Raw genomic sequence first — 13,746 nt, forward strand, 5'->3', positions numbered from 1 at the left:
TGTTTCTGTCCTGTTTGCATAACTATTTTAGTTCATATGAAAGCAGAATTTTTAAATAGCCATAATTAAGTTGGTATCCTGATTTAATAGCATAGTTCTGTTAACTTAGTTAATGCTCCTGAGATCTAGTCTTATAGTGCTGACAAATTCAAATTTCTGAGCCTGCAAACTTCAAGGTCAGGCTCTGGAATATGGTAGCTTACAAAAATAATGTGGAGCCATTTGGGGAGAAGCCAGCTGGCTCTTTACTTTTAACAAGCTTCTGCTCCTTCATGTGCCACACACCGTTTTCTTCAAAGTTTCATCCAGTATATTTGCACCTAATTTTAGATAACAGTATAGAAAAAAATCACAACTTAGAAAATAAATTAGAATATTTCACTTTAAAGGAGTGTTTATCATAAGGTTCCTAATAATAACAAATTCCCTTGGTACATTTAAAATAAGATTTGATTCACCCAAATATTTAAAAATAACTCTTCAGCAACATATATCTACTGCATAAAATAAAATTCACATGTCCATGAATAATATCCACTGGGGAAAAAAACAAATAATTGATAATAAATGCATATAGCACTTCATAAGATCTGCTTTGGAAAGAGCCATGATTATTATTCCACTGTGGAATCACTAAAGGCAAAACAGATGAAGGAAAGGGATTACAAAGTCATCTAGGAAAGACATCACCATTAACTTATTTTTGAAGATTCAATCCTTGAACAGCTTGAACCAAGTTTGAAAGAATTTTATTTATTTTCTGGACAAGTATTTATCTGTATTAAAGAGGGCATATATGACTAATTTGGATTAAGGAAAGGTACAATATAGCATTTCATGGTTTCTTCTTGTTCATATATGTTTATAAGAATATAGGGTTACTAAACAAATTTTATCGGTCATTCTAGAAGTTGCGATTTCCTATCAATTCCTCAATACTACTACTTTCTATTGTCTTCCTTATGTTTAGTTTGGAAAAATACCAGCTCAAGATTATGACAAATACACTCACATTTCACAGCCTAAAGGAAGCCAGAAAAAATCTGATTAAAATGTGAGGCAGAATATGTTGATAACACTTAGACTATCTCATTTTGGAAATATATTTGTGAAGCTCCCCTAGTACCACTAGCAATTATATTATATGTGTGTGTATTATATATAATACATTAAATATATATATATATATATATATATATATATATATAGTTGATTTCTTTTTTATATAGAGAGAAAATGTGAGCAGGGGAGGGGCAGAGAGATGATCCTAAGCAGGCAGAGAGAGATGCTTTTAAGCAGGGTCCACACTGTCAAGGTAGAGCTTGTCACAGGGCTTGAACTCAAGAACCCTGAGAACATGACCTGAGCCGAAATCAAGAGTTGGATGCTTAACCAACTGAGTCACTCAGGAGCCCAATATATTATTCACCCATACCAAAATAGCTTTGTCTCCAGTGATACTCCTTAGTCAAAGCTTTCTTTTATCACCATATAGCAGAAAACAGAGTTGTTACTTTTATTGCAGTTTTCTGTAACATGACAAAAACTGCTGCATTTATAGTATGGATCCGAGAATTGGCATTCTTCCTTTAAGAAAAATGCAGTGTTGGAAATAAACTAAAATTATGTATTGGATTAACAAAATACAACAAAATTGTTGGCAAAATAGATATTGCAGTTAAAATTCTTATTTTTATAATCAAAATTTTTAAAATATTTATATTTCTTTCAGTAAAAGGAATCTCAGTTGGCTTTGTACCATCTTATGCCAACACACATAATGCATTAGTGTTACTCTTACAACCACTTTTAGATCACTAAAATTGCAAATGTATGCAAGTGGGGGAAGGAGAGGGAGAAAGAGGGAGGAAAGGAAGGAGAGATAGGGAGACAGAAGAGAAGGAATTTTTGCTAGGAAATTCTGCCATTAGAATCATGTGAATACATTAGGAGAAATACATTTTATATTATCCCACTAAGATTCACTCCAATTAGACTCCCATGATAAGAGAGTAATTAATGTTCAAAACAGTCATTTCTTATTCTTATAACTCATTAAAAATTTAGATTATTTTTCAATTACTGATCTATATAATGTTTTGTTTATAGTGGTGAGATCATTCACAGATTTGTAGAAAAATTAAGGTACATATTGAAGTTATATACAGAAACCCTAGTTAAAATAGAGTAAAGGAATTATTAAAATTACTTACAACAGTAGATGATGACAACCTGGAATAACCAATGAATCAGAATCTTCATAAATAAGTATATGTATGTGTATGTGTTTCCACAAACCCAACCTTGTATTAGATTAATTTGCTAGAGGGCCTCCCAGAATTCAAGTAATCTGTTTCCTCATTAGATTACCAGTTTATTAGAAAAGGCTATGCAACTCAGGGACAGATGGAAGAGGCTCACAGAGAAAGGTATGGGGGAGGGAAGCCAAGTTTCCTTGCCCTCTCCAAGAGTACCACTCTTTCAGCATCCTCTCAAGTTCACCAGTACAGAGGTTCCCCTATACATTTTTCCCCTGTACTTTTGTTTTATTATTATCATTATTATTATCATTATTATTATTATTTTATCTTATTTTAGGAGCCTTCATTATGTAAGCATGATTGATCAAATCATTGAACACTGGCAATTGAATCAACTTTAGCCCCTTCCCCTCCAAGAAGGTATGTGGGGAGGTGGGAGGAGGGCAGTGCTGAAAGTTCTCCTGGGAACCAGCTTCCCCACCTTTAGGGAGGATCCAAAAGTCACCTCATTAGAATATCAAAAGAGGCCTATATTGATTTCATCACTTAGGAAATTCCAAGGGTTTGAGAAACACTGGGATAAAGACCAAATATGTATTTATTACAAATCACAATATCATACCAAATTTGTCTTGATTTTTTAAAAATAAATTCACTAATTCTTGCTGAAGAATAGATTCATAATAGATTAGATTGATTTGATTCTTATAAGAATAGATTTTTATAGGCCAAATGCTGCAAATAATTGCAAATTCTTCCTATCCATTATAAAATTGCTTCCTTAAAAGTATTTTCCAATCAATTTAATTTTGCTAGCAATGTATGAAGGAATCTCTTGGCAAACCTGTTCCTACAGAGTACCAGCATCAAAAAAAAAAAAAAAAGTTAAATCTGCCATTTCAAAAAAGCAAAGACATATTTAGATAAAATAAATTGCTATAAGTACATTTAAATAAAAGTTTTATTGCATTCTCTAGAAGGGGGACAAGATAAATTAGGTTAGTGAAAATCTATCCTTGTCTATGCATACACCAGGATTACCCCTAAATGCCACACAGTACCATTTACCTAAATCTGTCTGATTGGTGTTGCTAGTTTAAGATACAAAATAAGAACAAAAGCAAAGAAAACAAACACGTCAGTAAGGTAATGGCCTCAGTAAGGTATTTCTTGAAGTCCTTTACTATACCTTCTTATGCCTGTTTTAATTCTCCCACATGGGAGGGGCTGCAGGAACTGGAAATCAACTACAGTCTTTGGATCACAATCAAAGTTAAGAAATCTCCAACACAGGTGTAATTATCTGTATTTGGAAATATTTGTTGTTGTGCATTGAGCTGAATTCTTCAAGTTCTCTGAAGATATGCTGCACATGCTGTGTTCAAAGAATAATAAAGCAGCTCCCATTGAAACTAGTTTGGTTCTACAAACACAAACACTAACACCTACCCAAAATCTGTTTTGAAATTTTGGGAAAAGTGTGTACACACACACACACACACACACACACACACTTCAAATGCCACTACTTAAGTCCTCTTATGTATATTCTATTAAAGATGTCCTGGTGCCTTTTTGATTATATTTGAGGAGTAACCAAAATATTTAGGATATCAAAATTTACTTGATTTTCTTATGACATTGCTCCATAAAATAATTTATAAACTTTTCAACAGCAATTATTTCTTCATTGATGTGACAGACTTTAGCACAGGGGACAATAGTAGAAAATTTTATTTTGTAGTAATTTTATGAAATTATTTTTGGACTTTATTCATTCTGCAAAAACATTTTGAAAGGCCTGAGCTCAAATATTTGAGTGCATGAAATACTGCTGAATTTGGGGAATAGAAAGACAAATTAGGCAAAGTCTCTCCCCTTTGAAAGCTCATAACAGCCCACAGAGGAGATAATATAGGATGCCACTGCTAAAGTCAAACAGACTAATGGTGCAGACACCAAGAAAAAGACAATGGATGCGGGCAGGGGTGAGGGGAGGTTGGATTAATAACTGTTTCTGAGATGCATTCTAGAAAATCTAGTGCTAGCTTAGGTAAAGGCAACAGTCAAGGATGAATCCAAATTTTCCAGCTTGATATACTCACCAGTCAGTCATATCATGCAATATAAAATCAGGCTACAAAAGCGTGTTTGGGGGCAAGGAGGATGTACTGAGCTTAAAGTTTGCCTGACTAATTTCTAAATCACCTCTCCTACATTGTGTAGTAACTGAACAATTTAGAGGTTTGATCCCATGTACAGAGGTAGCCTTGATTAATCTAAACTAATCAGGATTATCCAACCCCCTTTGCAATAGTAGTGGCTTCAGAAGAGGTGACCTAAGGCCCTTGAGCAAGGGCATTCTTTCCATTTACCTCAGGGATTTATTTAAAGTGGGCACATGACCTTCAAGTCAATGAAACATTCATGAGAGGTTTGTCAAAGGTGAAGAGGTAAAATAGAAGCTTCCCAGATACCATTTAAAAAACTTGCGAAAAACAAGGTCTTTTTTTTTTTTCTTTTCTTTTCTTTTTTTTTTTTTTTTTTTTGGTAATGATCAAAGTAGCAAGAATTGATATTCTAGCAGCTATTCCACATTCAAGAGGGCAACCAGATAAATACTAAAAGAAAAACAGACCCAAAGATCTGCTTTAACTACACCTGATCCCCATCCTACCTCTTAATTTTGAGTTTTAGGTCATTTTGAGTTGATTAATCTTACTTGCCCAAAATACTTCAATTTGAAGATCTACTCTATGCGGGGCCTAGTAGTTTCGAAATCCCGATCGAGGGGCGCCTGGGTGGCGCAGTCGGTTAAGCGTCCGACTTCAGCCAGGTCACGATCTCGCGGTCCGTGAGTTCGAGCCCCGCATCAGGCTCTGGGCTGATGGCTCGGAGCCTGGAGCCTGTTTCCGATTCTGTGTCTCCCTCTCTCTCTGCCCCTCCCCCGTTCATGCTCTGTCTCTCTCTGTCCCAAAAATAAATAAACGTTGAAAAAAAAATTAAAAAAAAAAAAAAGAAAAAAAAAAAAGAAATCCCGATCGAGCTATGGAACAAGCAGTTGGGAGTAGAGGTCAGAAGTGAAGGAAATATCTGGAGTCTGTGATATAGATTTCATGGTCTGCAAAGTCTAAGTAGAAATACAGAAAGCATTAATACAGTTTCTATGCATTTCATAATGCAAGAGCCATTTTTCAAACTAATAATTACTTTATACCTGTGTAAGATTTAGCTTTCTAAAAATTAGGGTATTTTAGGGAAGATTATAAAATACTTTTATGTATTTTGGATATTAAGGCACATGATAGATATATATTAGATTGTACTAGATATAGATTATCTCATACATAAGAATACAAACTAAAATATCTGTATATTCTTATTTGTTTTTTGAAGTGGGTGGTATTTGTTTTTTCAATAATCTGTTAATTTGTTTTTTTGCTGAAAGTATTTTCTTTACTATAAAATCTAAGCTATTTAGAACATTTATTATAAGTATGATAATAAAAGTAACATTTCATATTAGCAGATTTTATGTAATTTAGCTCTTTTCCCAGCAGGCCTTATATTGATTCTACTATGTTGTTTTCCTATATAAGAACTCACAACCTCAGCATGTTCCTCATACCTGAACAATATGTATGTACATATATACATATTGTTCTGTGTCCCTAAAACCACCTTCTCTTTCATTTAAGATTTGTCCATCATTGGGTGCTTGGATGGCTCAGTCAGTTAAGCATCTGACTCTTGATTTTGGCTCAAGTCATGATTCCAGGATTGTGGGATGGAGACCCGCATTGGACTCACACTAAGCATGGAGCCTGCTTGAGATTTTCCTTCTGCCCCTCCCCCGCTCATGCAGGTGGACACATGCAAGCACTCTTTCTCTCTCAAAAAATAAAAACAAGGGGCGCCTGGGTGGCTTGGTTAAGCATTCGACTTCGCCTCAGGTCACGATCTCGCAGTATGTGAGTTCCAGCCCCGCGTCGGGCTCTGTGCTGACTGCTCAGAGCCTGGAGCCTGTTTCAGATTCTGTGTCTCCCTCTCTCTCTGATCCTCCCCTGTTCATGCTCTGTCTCTCTCTGTCTCAAAAATAAATAAACGTTAATTTTTTTTAATAAATAAAATAAAATAAAATAAAATAAAATAAAATAAAATAATAAAAACAAAAAGAAGATTGGCCCATCATTTAGCATCTAGTTTACGTCTTATGCATTCTAGAATGTGTCTAAGTTGATTTTTGTTTCTCGGATTACTTACAATGTTAACAATCTGTGCCATGTACTTTAGAACTGTATATATATTCTAGTTCTGATAAGTTCAGGTTTATTCATTTCATTTTCTTGAAGTTCATCATATATTAGGACAAATAATGTTCTATAACACTTACTACAGCATTGTATTTCCAGGAATAAATTAATAACATTATTTTTTAATTTTAATAATATCCAGACACAAATAATCAAGACATATAATCTGGTCTTCCAGTTATAATGGAATATGTCTTCCAGTGTTGTGACTAAAATTTTTGGTTTCTCAAGCAAATAGTCTAGATAAAATTCTTATCTTTGTTACAAATTTTAGGGGGTACTTTGGTAATGTTTACACACAAGGAAAAAGAGAACAAGAGAAATGGGTAGCAAGAGTGCTTGTAAAAATAACTAAACCCTCAAAAGTTTAAAGGGAGAATAGGAGTGAAAACAAAAAAATGAAAGATGGGACTCTTAGAGGAGTCTTAGCTGTTATAAGTTTTCTTTGTTCTATTAACAAGGCCTTCTATGTGACTTCTGGGTTGATTTCTAGAGTTCTTAGGCATTTGTGACTATGCTCTCTTGGAAAACATCTTTTATATGTCACTACAAGTGCCCAGTATCATTATAAAGTACAGTAAGTCTTTCAGTATCTTCTGAGTTTAGTGCCTAAATAGAACATTAGCATAGGTGCTCAGCATGACTGGAAAATAATATTTTACATTTATATAGCGCAACACAGTTCCTATTCCATAGTAAAGATATTTGCTATAGTTGTGTTTGTGGTGGAGGCTAAATACAGCTTATACTAGAAGATGGTTCTTTTATAAGACATGGACTATAGTCGTGCTAATTCTTTTGTCTTCATAGTTTTCAACCTTAGTGTTCAGACTCAAAGGTATGTTTATAGAGTCTCAGAAAACTTAGAAATCAAAAGGGTCTAAGTTTTCACCTATTCTATTGTTTCATTTAACAGATGAGAAGCCGATATTTTACGTAAGATCACAAAGTTAACTGCTAACATTATCATGATTAGAATCCAAGTCTCCTAATAAATCAAACTACTTATTTTCCTGATCATATTTTTGGCTTAGTCAAAACATTTTTAATTCTATTATGTTTTAAATGAGAATATTTTGAGACAGATATGAATGATCAAATTATATAATCTTAAATTATCTTCCTATTCGGTTGGGATTAAAAATTTAATCCTTATTTAATTACAATCCCTACTCCCAAAAGGATTCAAGATATTCTGCATAATGAAATATGATACATAATAAGCCTATTTCTTCAACATACTGCTTCTATAAATAAGGTTATATTAATAAAGAAGGAATTTCCAAGGATTTGATATTGAAAATATTTTTTCTCCTAAATGTGACCAGGGTCTATTTCACAAGCCAATGAAAAATAAGCTTTCAGCTTACATGAAGAAGGAAGCTAATTGATACTCTCAAGAAATATAATCTTTCAAAGTATAGGTAGAGAAAAGCACAGATATAGCCTTCAATTGTCAACCCAAAATGATTCTCTTCTCATAGGTTAAAAAATTATTGGTCTGGCAGGTAAGTGGGTCTAAGACCAAGAGTTAACAATATCTTCCCCTCTTTGCTCCATATGAAAGCATGGGAACCATTGAAAGAGATTCGGAATATGATAGAATCTGAGGAGATCCTGGCTTTTGGGGATCCTCTGACCACCTCCATTCCAACAAACCTGGTACCAGACACTCAATAGGAATGGTTTTCTTGCTCTACCAATATATCAACTAAACATATAAAGCCAAAATTGTTAAAAATGTGAGAAATTCATCACTTCAGGAAACATGAGGACAATTAGCTATTACTCTGCAAATTGATAAAACTAGAGGAATCAAGCATTTACCCTGCCTTTTTTGAACAAAATAAATAGGCTTCAAATCTTCATATTATCAAAGAGATGATGAGGAAAATGTCTTCCTCAAGGAAGAAGTCAGGCTAATAAATGCACAAGTAATGCTACATGCAGAAAATCACCATTCTGCAACCCTTAATGAAATAATGGAGCTAGACAATTACCATTAATTAATTCTAAAACCATTAGGTGAACAGTTAATGGAGATCATTATAAAGAATGGCTCAGATTGACACAATGTGAACACACAGATCAATCATAGTTTCTCTGAAAGTAGAACAACCAGATGCAGTGTGCCTCCTGGTATAATTCAATAGCAAGTACCTGAAGTATTCTTGGAAAAATAAGATGAGGACCTAAATCCAATCAAACCTCTAGTTATTATCAGTAAACAGAAAATGCAGGTGAGTTAGGAGTGGTTTAAACATCATCAATAGAAAGTCTATAGGCAAAGAGATCATGGGACACTCTACAAACAAATGACAAAAATGAGTTTCAAGTAAACAAGATAAAAATTTAAATAGAAAGAGACTTATGCAATGTGTTAGACCTTGTTCGGAGGTGATTTGAAAAAATAAAAAAAGAATAAAATTACCTTTCTTTAGACCCTCAGAAAAGTGATTAGAACCTGCATATTAGACATTGGTAATAGCATTTTGATATGTGTTTATGTATGTGTATGTATATACACACATACATCCTATCTGTTAGGCATTTATATGGAGGATCTACAGATAAAACAAGAATTGTAAAAGGAGATGTGTAAGACTGACAAAATGTGGATAATCATTAAAGATGGGGGAATCAGTACATGGAGATTTATTATAGTATGTTCTCTGTTTCGTGGTATATTTGAAAATTCCTAAATAGAAAAATTTTCATTCAAAGAACTTTTATATAAAAACAGTGACAGTGCAAACTTCAGTATGTCATCCTTCTTTAAAATCTGGGTAGATCTGCTAGAAAAAGGAGGAGGGAAACACAGTGAAATGGACTAGGGCAATTGACATGCTACATTTACTATACATATGGAAAAACTTACAGTAACTTACTAAGTTTCCAATAATCTTTAATATTTTCAAAGAGTTCAGATTTTACATTATTTAATCATAATGTATTTTGTTCAAAATTAAAAAAAACACAAATTACTAAATAATTACAGAAAATTGAATAGGAACTACATATTCAAGGACATTTCTATTTCACTGATATTAAATTTCTTGGATAGGAGGATGCTAATATGGTTATGTATAACAAAGTCCTAGTTTTGAAAGATGCCTCCTAAAAAGTTGGGGATGAAGTGTATTTATCTCTGCAATTTAATTTGAAATAATTCAGCCAAACATTTCACACACACACACACACACACACACACACACACACACACGAACAAAAGGTAAGGAGAAACTCCATTTGTAAAATGTTAAAAGTTATTAAGTTTGTACTAAGGAAATACATGTGTTATAGTGTTCTTTCAACTTTTCTGCAGGTGTGAAACTTATTGTGGTAGATGGTTGAGGAGAAAATACAATTAAAATAAAAAGTTGAATAATCAAATTTTTACAAGTTTAAACATTAAATGCATTAATTTGATCTCATAGATCAAACAAAAAATTAAAATATTAAATAACATTCATGAGTCCAGAGAATATTTAATACAAATATCTTCTTTAAATGGTCATTGAGGCAGGGATTGACTTGATCTTTAAGGTCTTGTTTTGTTTTTAACAACAGGAACACATGAGTATAAATATCCCAAAACAATCATCGTCATAATAAAAGCAGATGTTTAATGGCAATTAATTATTTCCAGGCAATGAACTACACATTCTACATGTATTATTTAATTTAATTCTCATGAGAAACTCATGAGAAAGTGCTATTACCTTCTGGTCTCCCAGGCTGGAAAGTGGTAGAGTCAGGTTTACCTCCCTTTTTTACTATACACAGTATAACTCCTCATCACTTTCATCTTATCCTGACCCATCAGAGTTGACAGTCCCCCTGCTTTTACAAATGAAAAGTCTACTTTAATATAATGATTTGAAGACTATAAAAATAAATTCAAATTAAGTAAAGACGTAAATTAAAGCTCTGAAACCATAGAAATCCTAGGAAAGCACAAAGGCAGTAATGTCTCTGATATTGGCCATAGCAAATTCTTTCTACATATAGCTCCTGAGGCAAGGGAAGCAAAACCAAAAATAAACTCTTAGGACTACATCAAAATAAAAAGCTTCTTCACAGAGAAGGAAACAACAAAACTAGAGGGCAACTGATGGAATGGGAGAAGATATTTGCAAATGTCATATCCAATAAATGGTTAGTATCCAAAATATATAAAGAACTTCTAAAACTCTATACCCCAAAAAAACAAATCATCCAATTAAATGGTCAGAAGACATGAATAGACACTTTTCCAAAGAAGACATACAGATGGCCAACAGACACATAAAAAGATGTTCAACATCCCTTATCAGGGAAATGGAAATGAAAACTACAATGAGATATCACCTTACACCTGTCAGAAGGGCTAAAAGCAACAACACAAGAAACAGTAGGTGTTGGCAACAATGCAGACAAAGGGGAATGCAAACTGGTGCAGCCACTATGGAAAACAGTATGGAGGTTCTTCAAAAAATTTAAGTAAAGAAATACCCTATGACCCAGGAATTGCACTACTAGGTATTTACCCAAAGAATACAAAAATACTAAATTAAAGGTATACAAGCATCCTGATGTTTAGAGCAGCATAATCTATAATAGCTAAATCATGGCAACAGCCCAAACATCCATGGACTGATAAAGGGATAAAGAAAAGTTGGTGTCTGTGTGTGTGTGTGTGTGTGTGTGTGTGTGTGTGTGTGTATGTGTATGCACACATACACACACAATGGAATACTATTCGGCCATAAAAAAAACAACGAATCTTGCCATTTAATGGATGGAGCTAAAGTGTATTATGCTAAGCAAAATAAGTCTGAGAAAGACAGAAACCATATGATTTCACTCATATGTGGAATTTAAGAAACAAATGAGCAAATAGAGAAAGAAAGACAGAGAAACAGATTCTAACTATAGAGAACTAGTGACTACCAGAGGCAAAGTGGGTGGGGGAATAGGTTACATCGGTGATGGGAAATTAGGAGCACGCTTGTTGTGATGAGCACCATGTGTTGTAAGTAAGTGCTGAATCACTATATTATACACCTGAAACTAATATTACACTGTATGTTAACTGACTGGAATTTAAATAAAGCTTAAAAAAAAAAAAGAATGTAGACTCTGAGGGAGTCATCCTGCAAATTAAATTCCTGTTCCAATACTTACTTGTTGTGTTATCTTGGTCAAGTAACTTGCCCTTACTGTTCCTCATTTTCCTCAACAATAAAATGTAGATGGTACTGCTTCACAAGTCAAGAAGATTACTTGAGATAAGTGCATTTAAAGAACATAGTACTTGGAGTGCTGGGGAGGTCAGTTAGTTAAGCATCTGACTCTGGATCTTGCTTAAGTCTTCATATTGACCTCATAGGGTCATGAGTTCAAGCCCCATGTCAGGCTCTGTGCTGACAGCACAGAGCCTGCTTGGGATTCTCTGTCTCCCTCTTTCTGCCCCTCGCCCACTTAAGCTTGCTCTCAAAATAAGCTTAAAAAAATAAAGTTAAAGATCATAATACAGAGCCTGTACATAGAAAGTGTAGTAGGTAATCCCCCCCTTATCTGCAGAGAATACATTCCAAGACTCCCAGTGGATACCTGAAGCTGCTGGTAGTACCAAACCCTATTTATATTGTTTTTCCTACACATACATACCTATGGTAGTTTAATTTATAAATTAGGCACAGTAAGAGATTAAGAACAATAAAATAGAACAATTATAACATACTGTAATAAAAGATATATGAATGTGGTCTCTTGTTCAAACTATCTTATTGTACTGTACTTCTGCTTCTAGTGATGACATGAGATGGTAAAAGGCCTGCAGATGAGATGCAAGGAGGTGATTGACATACGCATGGTGACATAGAGTTAGGCTATTACAGACTTCCTGAGGATTTGCCAGGAAGGAAGATCATCTGCTTATAGACTACAGTTAGCAGGGGGAAGTGAAACTAAGGATAAGAGGGGCCTACTGTACCCAGTAAATGTTAGATATCATTACAATGGAGGACATTCCTTACTGCAGCAGTGTAAGATTTTGAGAAAAAGCAACAATGTTCCAAAATAAAAAGCTTGAAGCAAAAATAGGGGGCAGGCAGATACAGGAGTAGCAATATTTATCAATTGAGTAGAAGACAGTCTAAATTCAATTAGATCCCCAAGCAAAGTGCCTGCTTAGTATTAAGTAGAAGCTTATTAAATTCAGTTACTTGGCAAACGTTTAACAATTAACACCTAAGTGCTTTACAACAGAGATTTAGAACAATATTTTACTTATTTAAAAAAATAGCAGAAAAACAGTGTTTAAACTGAAACTTGTGGTTACTAATTAAAAAAGAAAAAAATCATTCCATGAAGTGAGCACACTGCACCAGATCTCCTACCATAGCAAAGAAAATCAACAAAAGAAGTATTATCAAACAAAGGATCACCATGGATGTGTTGGAAGAATTCACCACTCTACTTAACATAGAAAGAGAAACTGTTCTAACTTATCAGGTAAAAGAAAAAGCATTAGTTCTCACTGGGGCTTTCTGCCTTCTACAGTGGCAGCTTCAGCTTTTGGTGGCTTAGCCGCACCTCTCCTTCCTATTTTATCAAAAGAATAATTAAGAAAGGAAATAATCCTTAAAGCATAAAGTATGGTCAATATATTTCCCATCCACTTACAAAAAAAGTAATTATCCAGAAAGTCATAAGCCCTAGCTAAAACCTGGATCTTACAATCTTTATTTTTTCCAAAAGGGAAGTTAATAAGAAGTAAAGTAGCAAAGTCTCTCCGGGTAATTTACCACAGATTCTAAAGAGGAGAGCACAGAATTGAAGTTAACAGAAATAGTGTTCGCCTCCTGCATTCTACATCTGCATTAATGACATGCCTAGGGTTACCTAGGAACCTAAAATACAAAAGCAAATTAGAATATAGTTTTGCTGTAACAAAAAACAAAACCAAAACATATGATGTAAATACCAAAGACTGGGTACAATCATTCTTAATTATTTTTAACTATAATATTCCCTCCGCAGCCTTGGGTTCATATTTCTGAGTACCCCCTTGATAAAATAATTTACGGAAGCAGAATTTATGAGCCTATGTGGAAAAAGAGTTATGAGAACAAAACCATATTTGACATAGTATTTTAATAGGTTTATTATTCACCAAAATAAAACAA

This window comes from Felis catus, chromosome D4 (genome assembly GCF_018350175.1).
Source record: "Felis catus isolate Fca126 chromosome D4, F.catus_Fca126_mat1.0, whole genome shotgun sequence".
Taxonomy (NCBI): Eukaryota; Metazoa; Chordata; class Mammalia; order Carnivora; family Felidae; genus Felis; species Felis catus.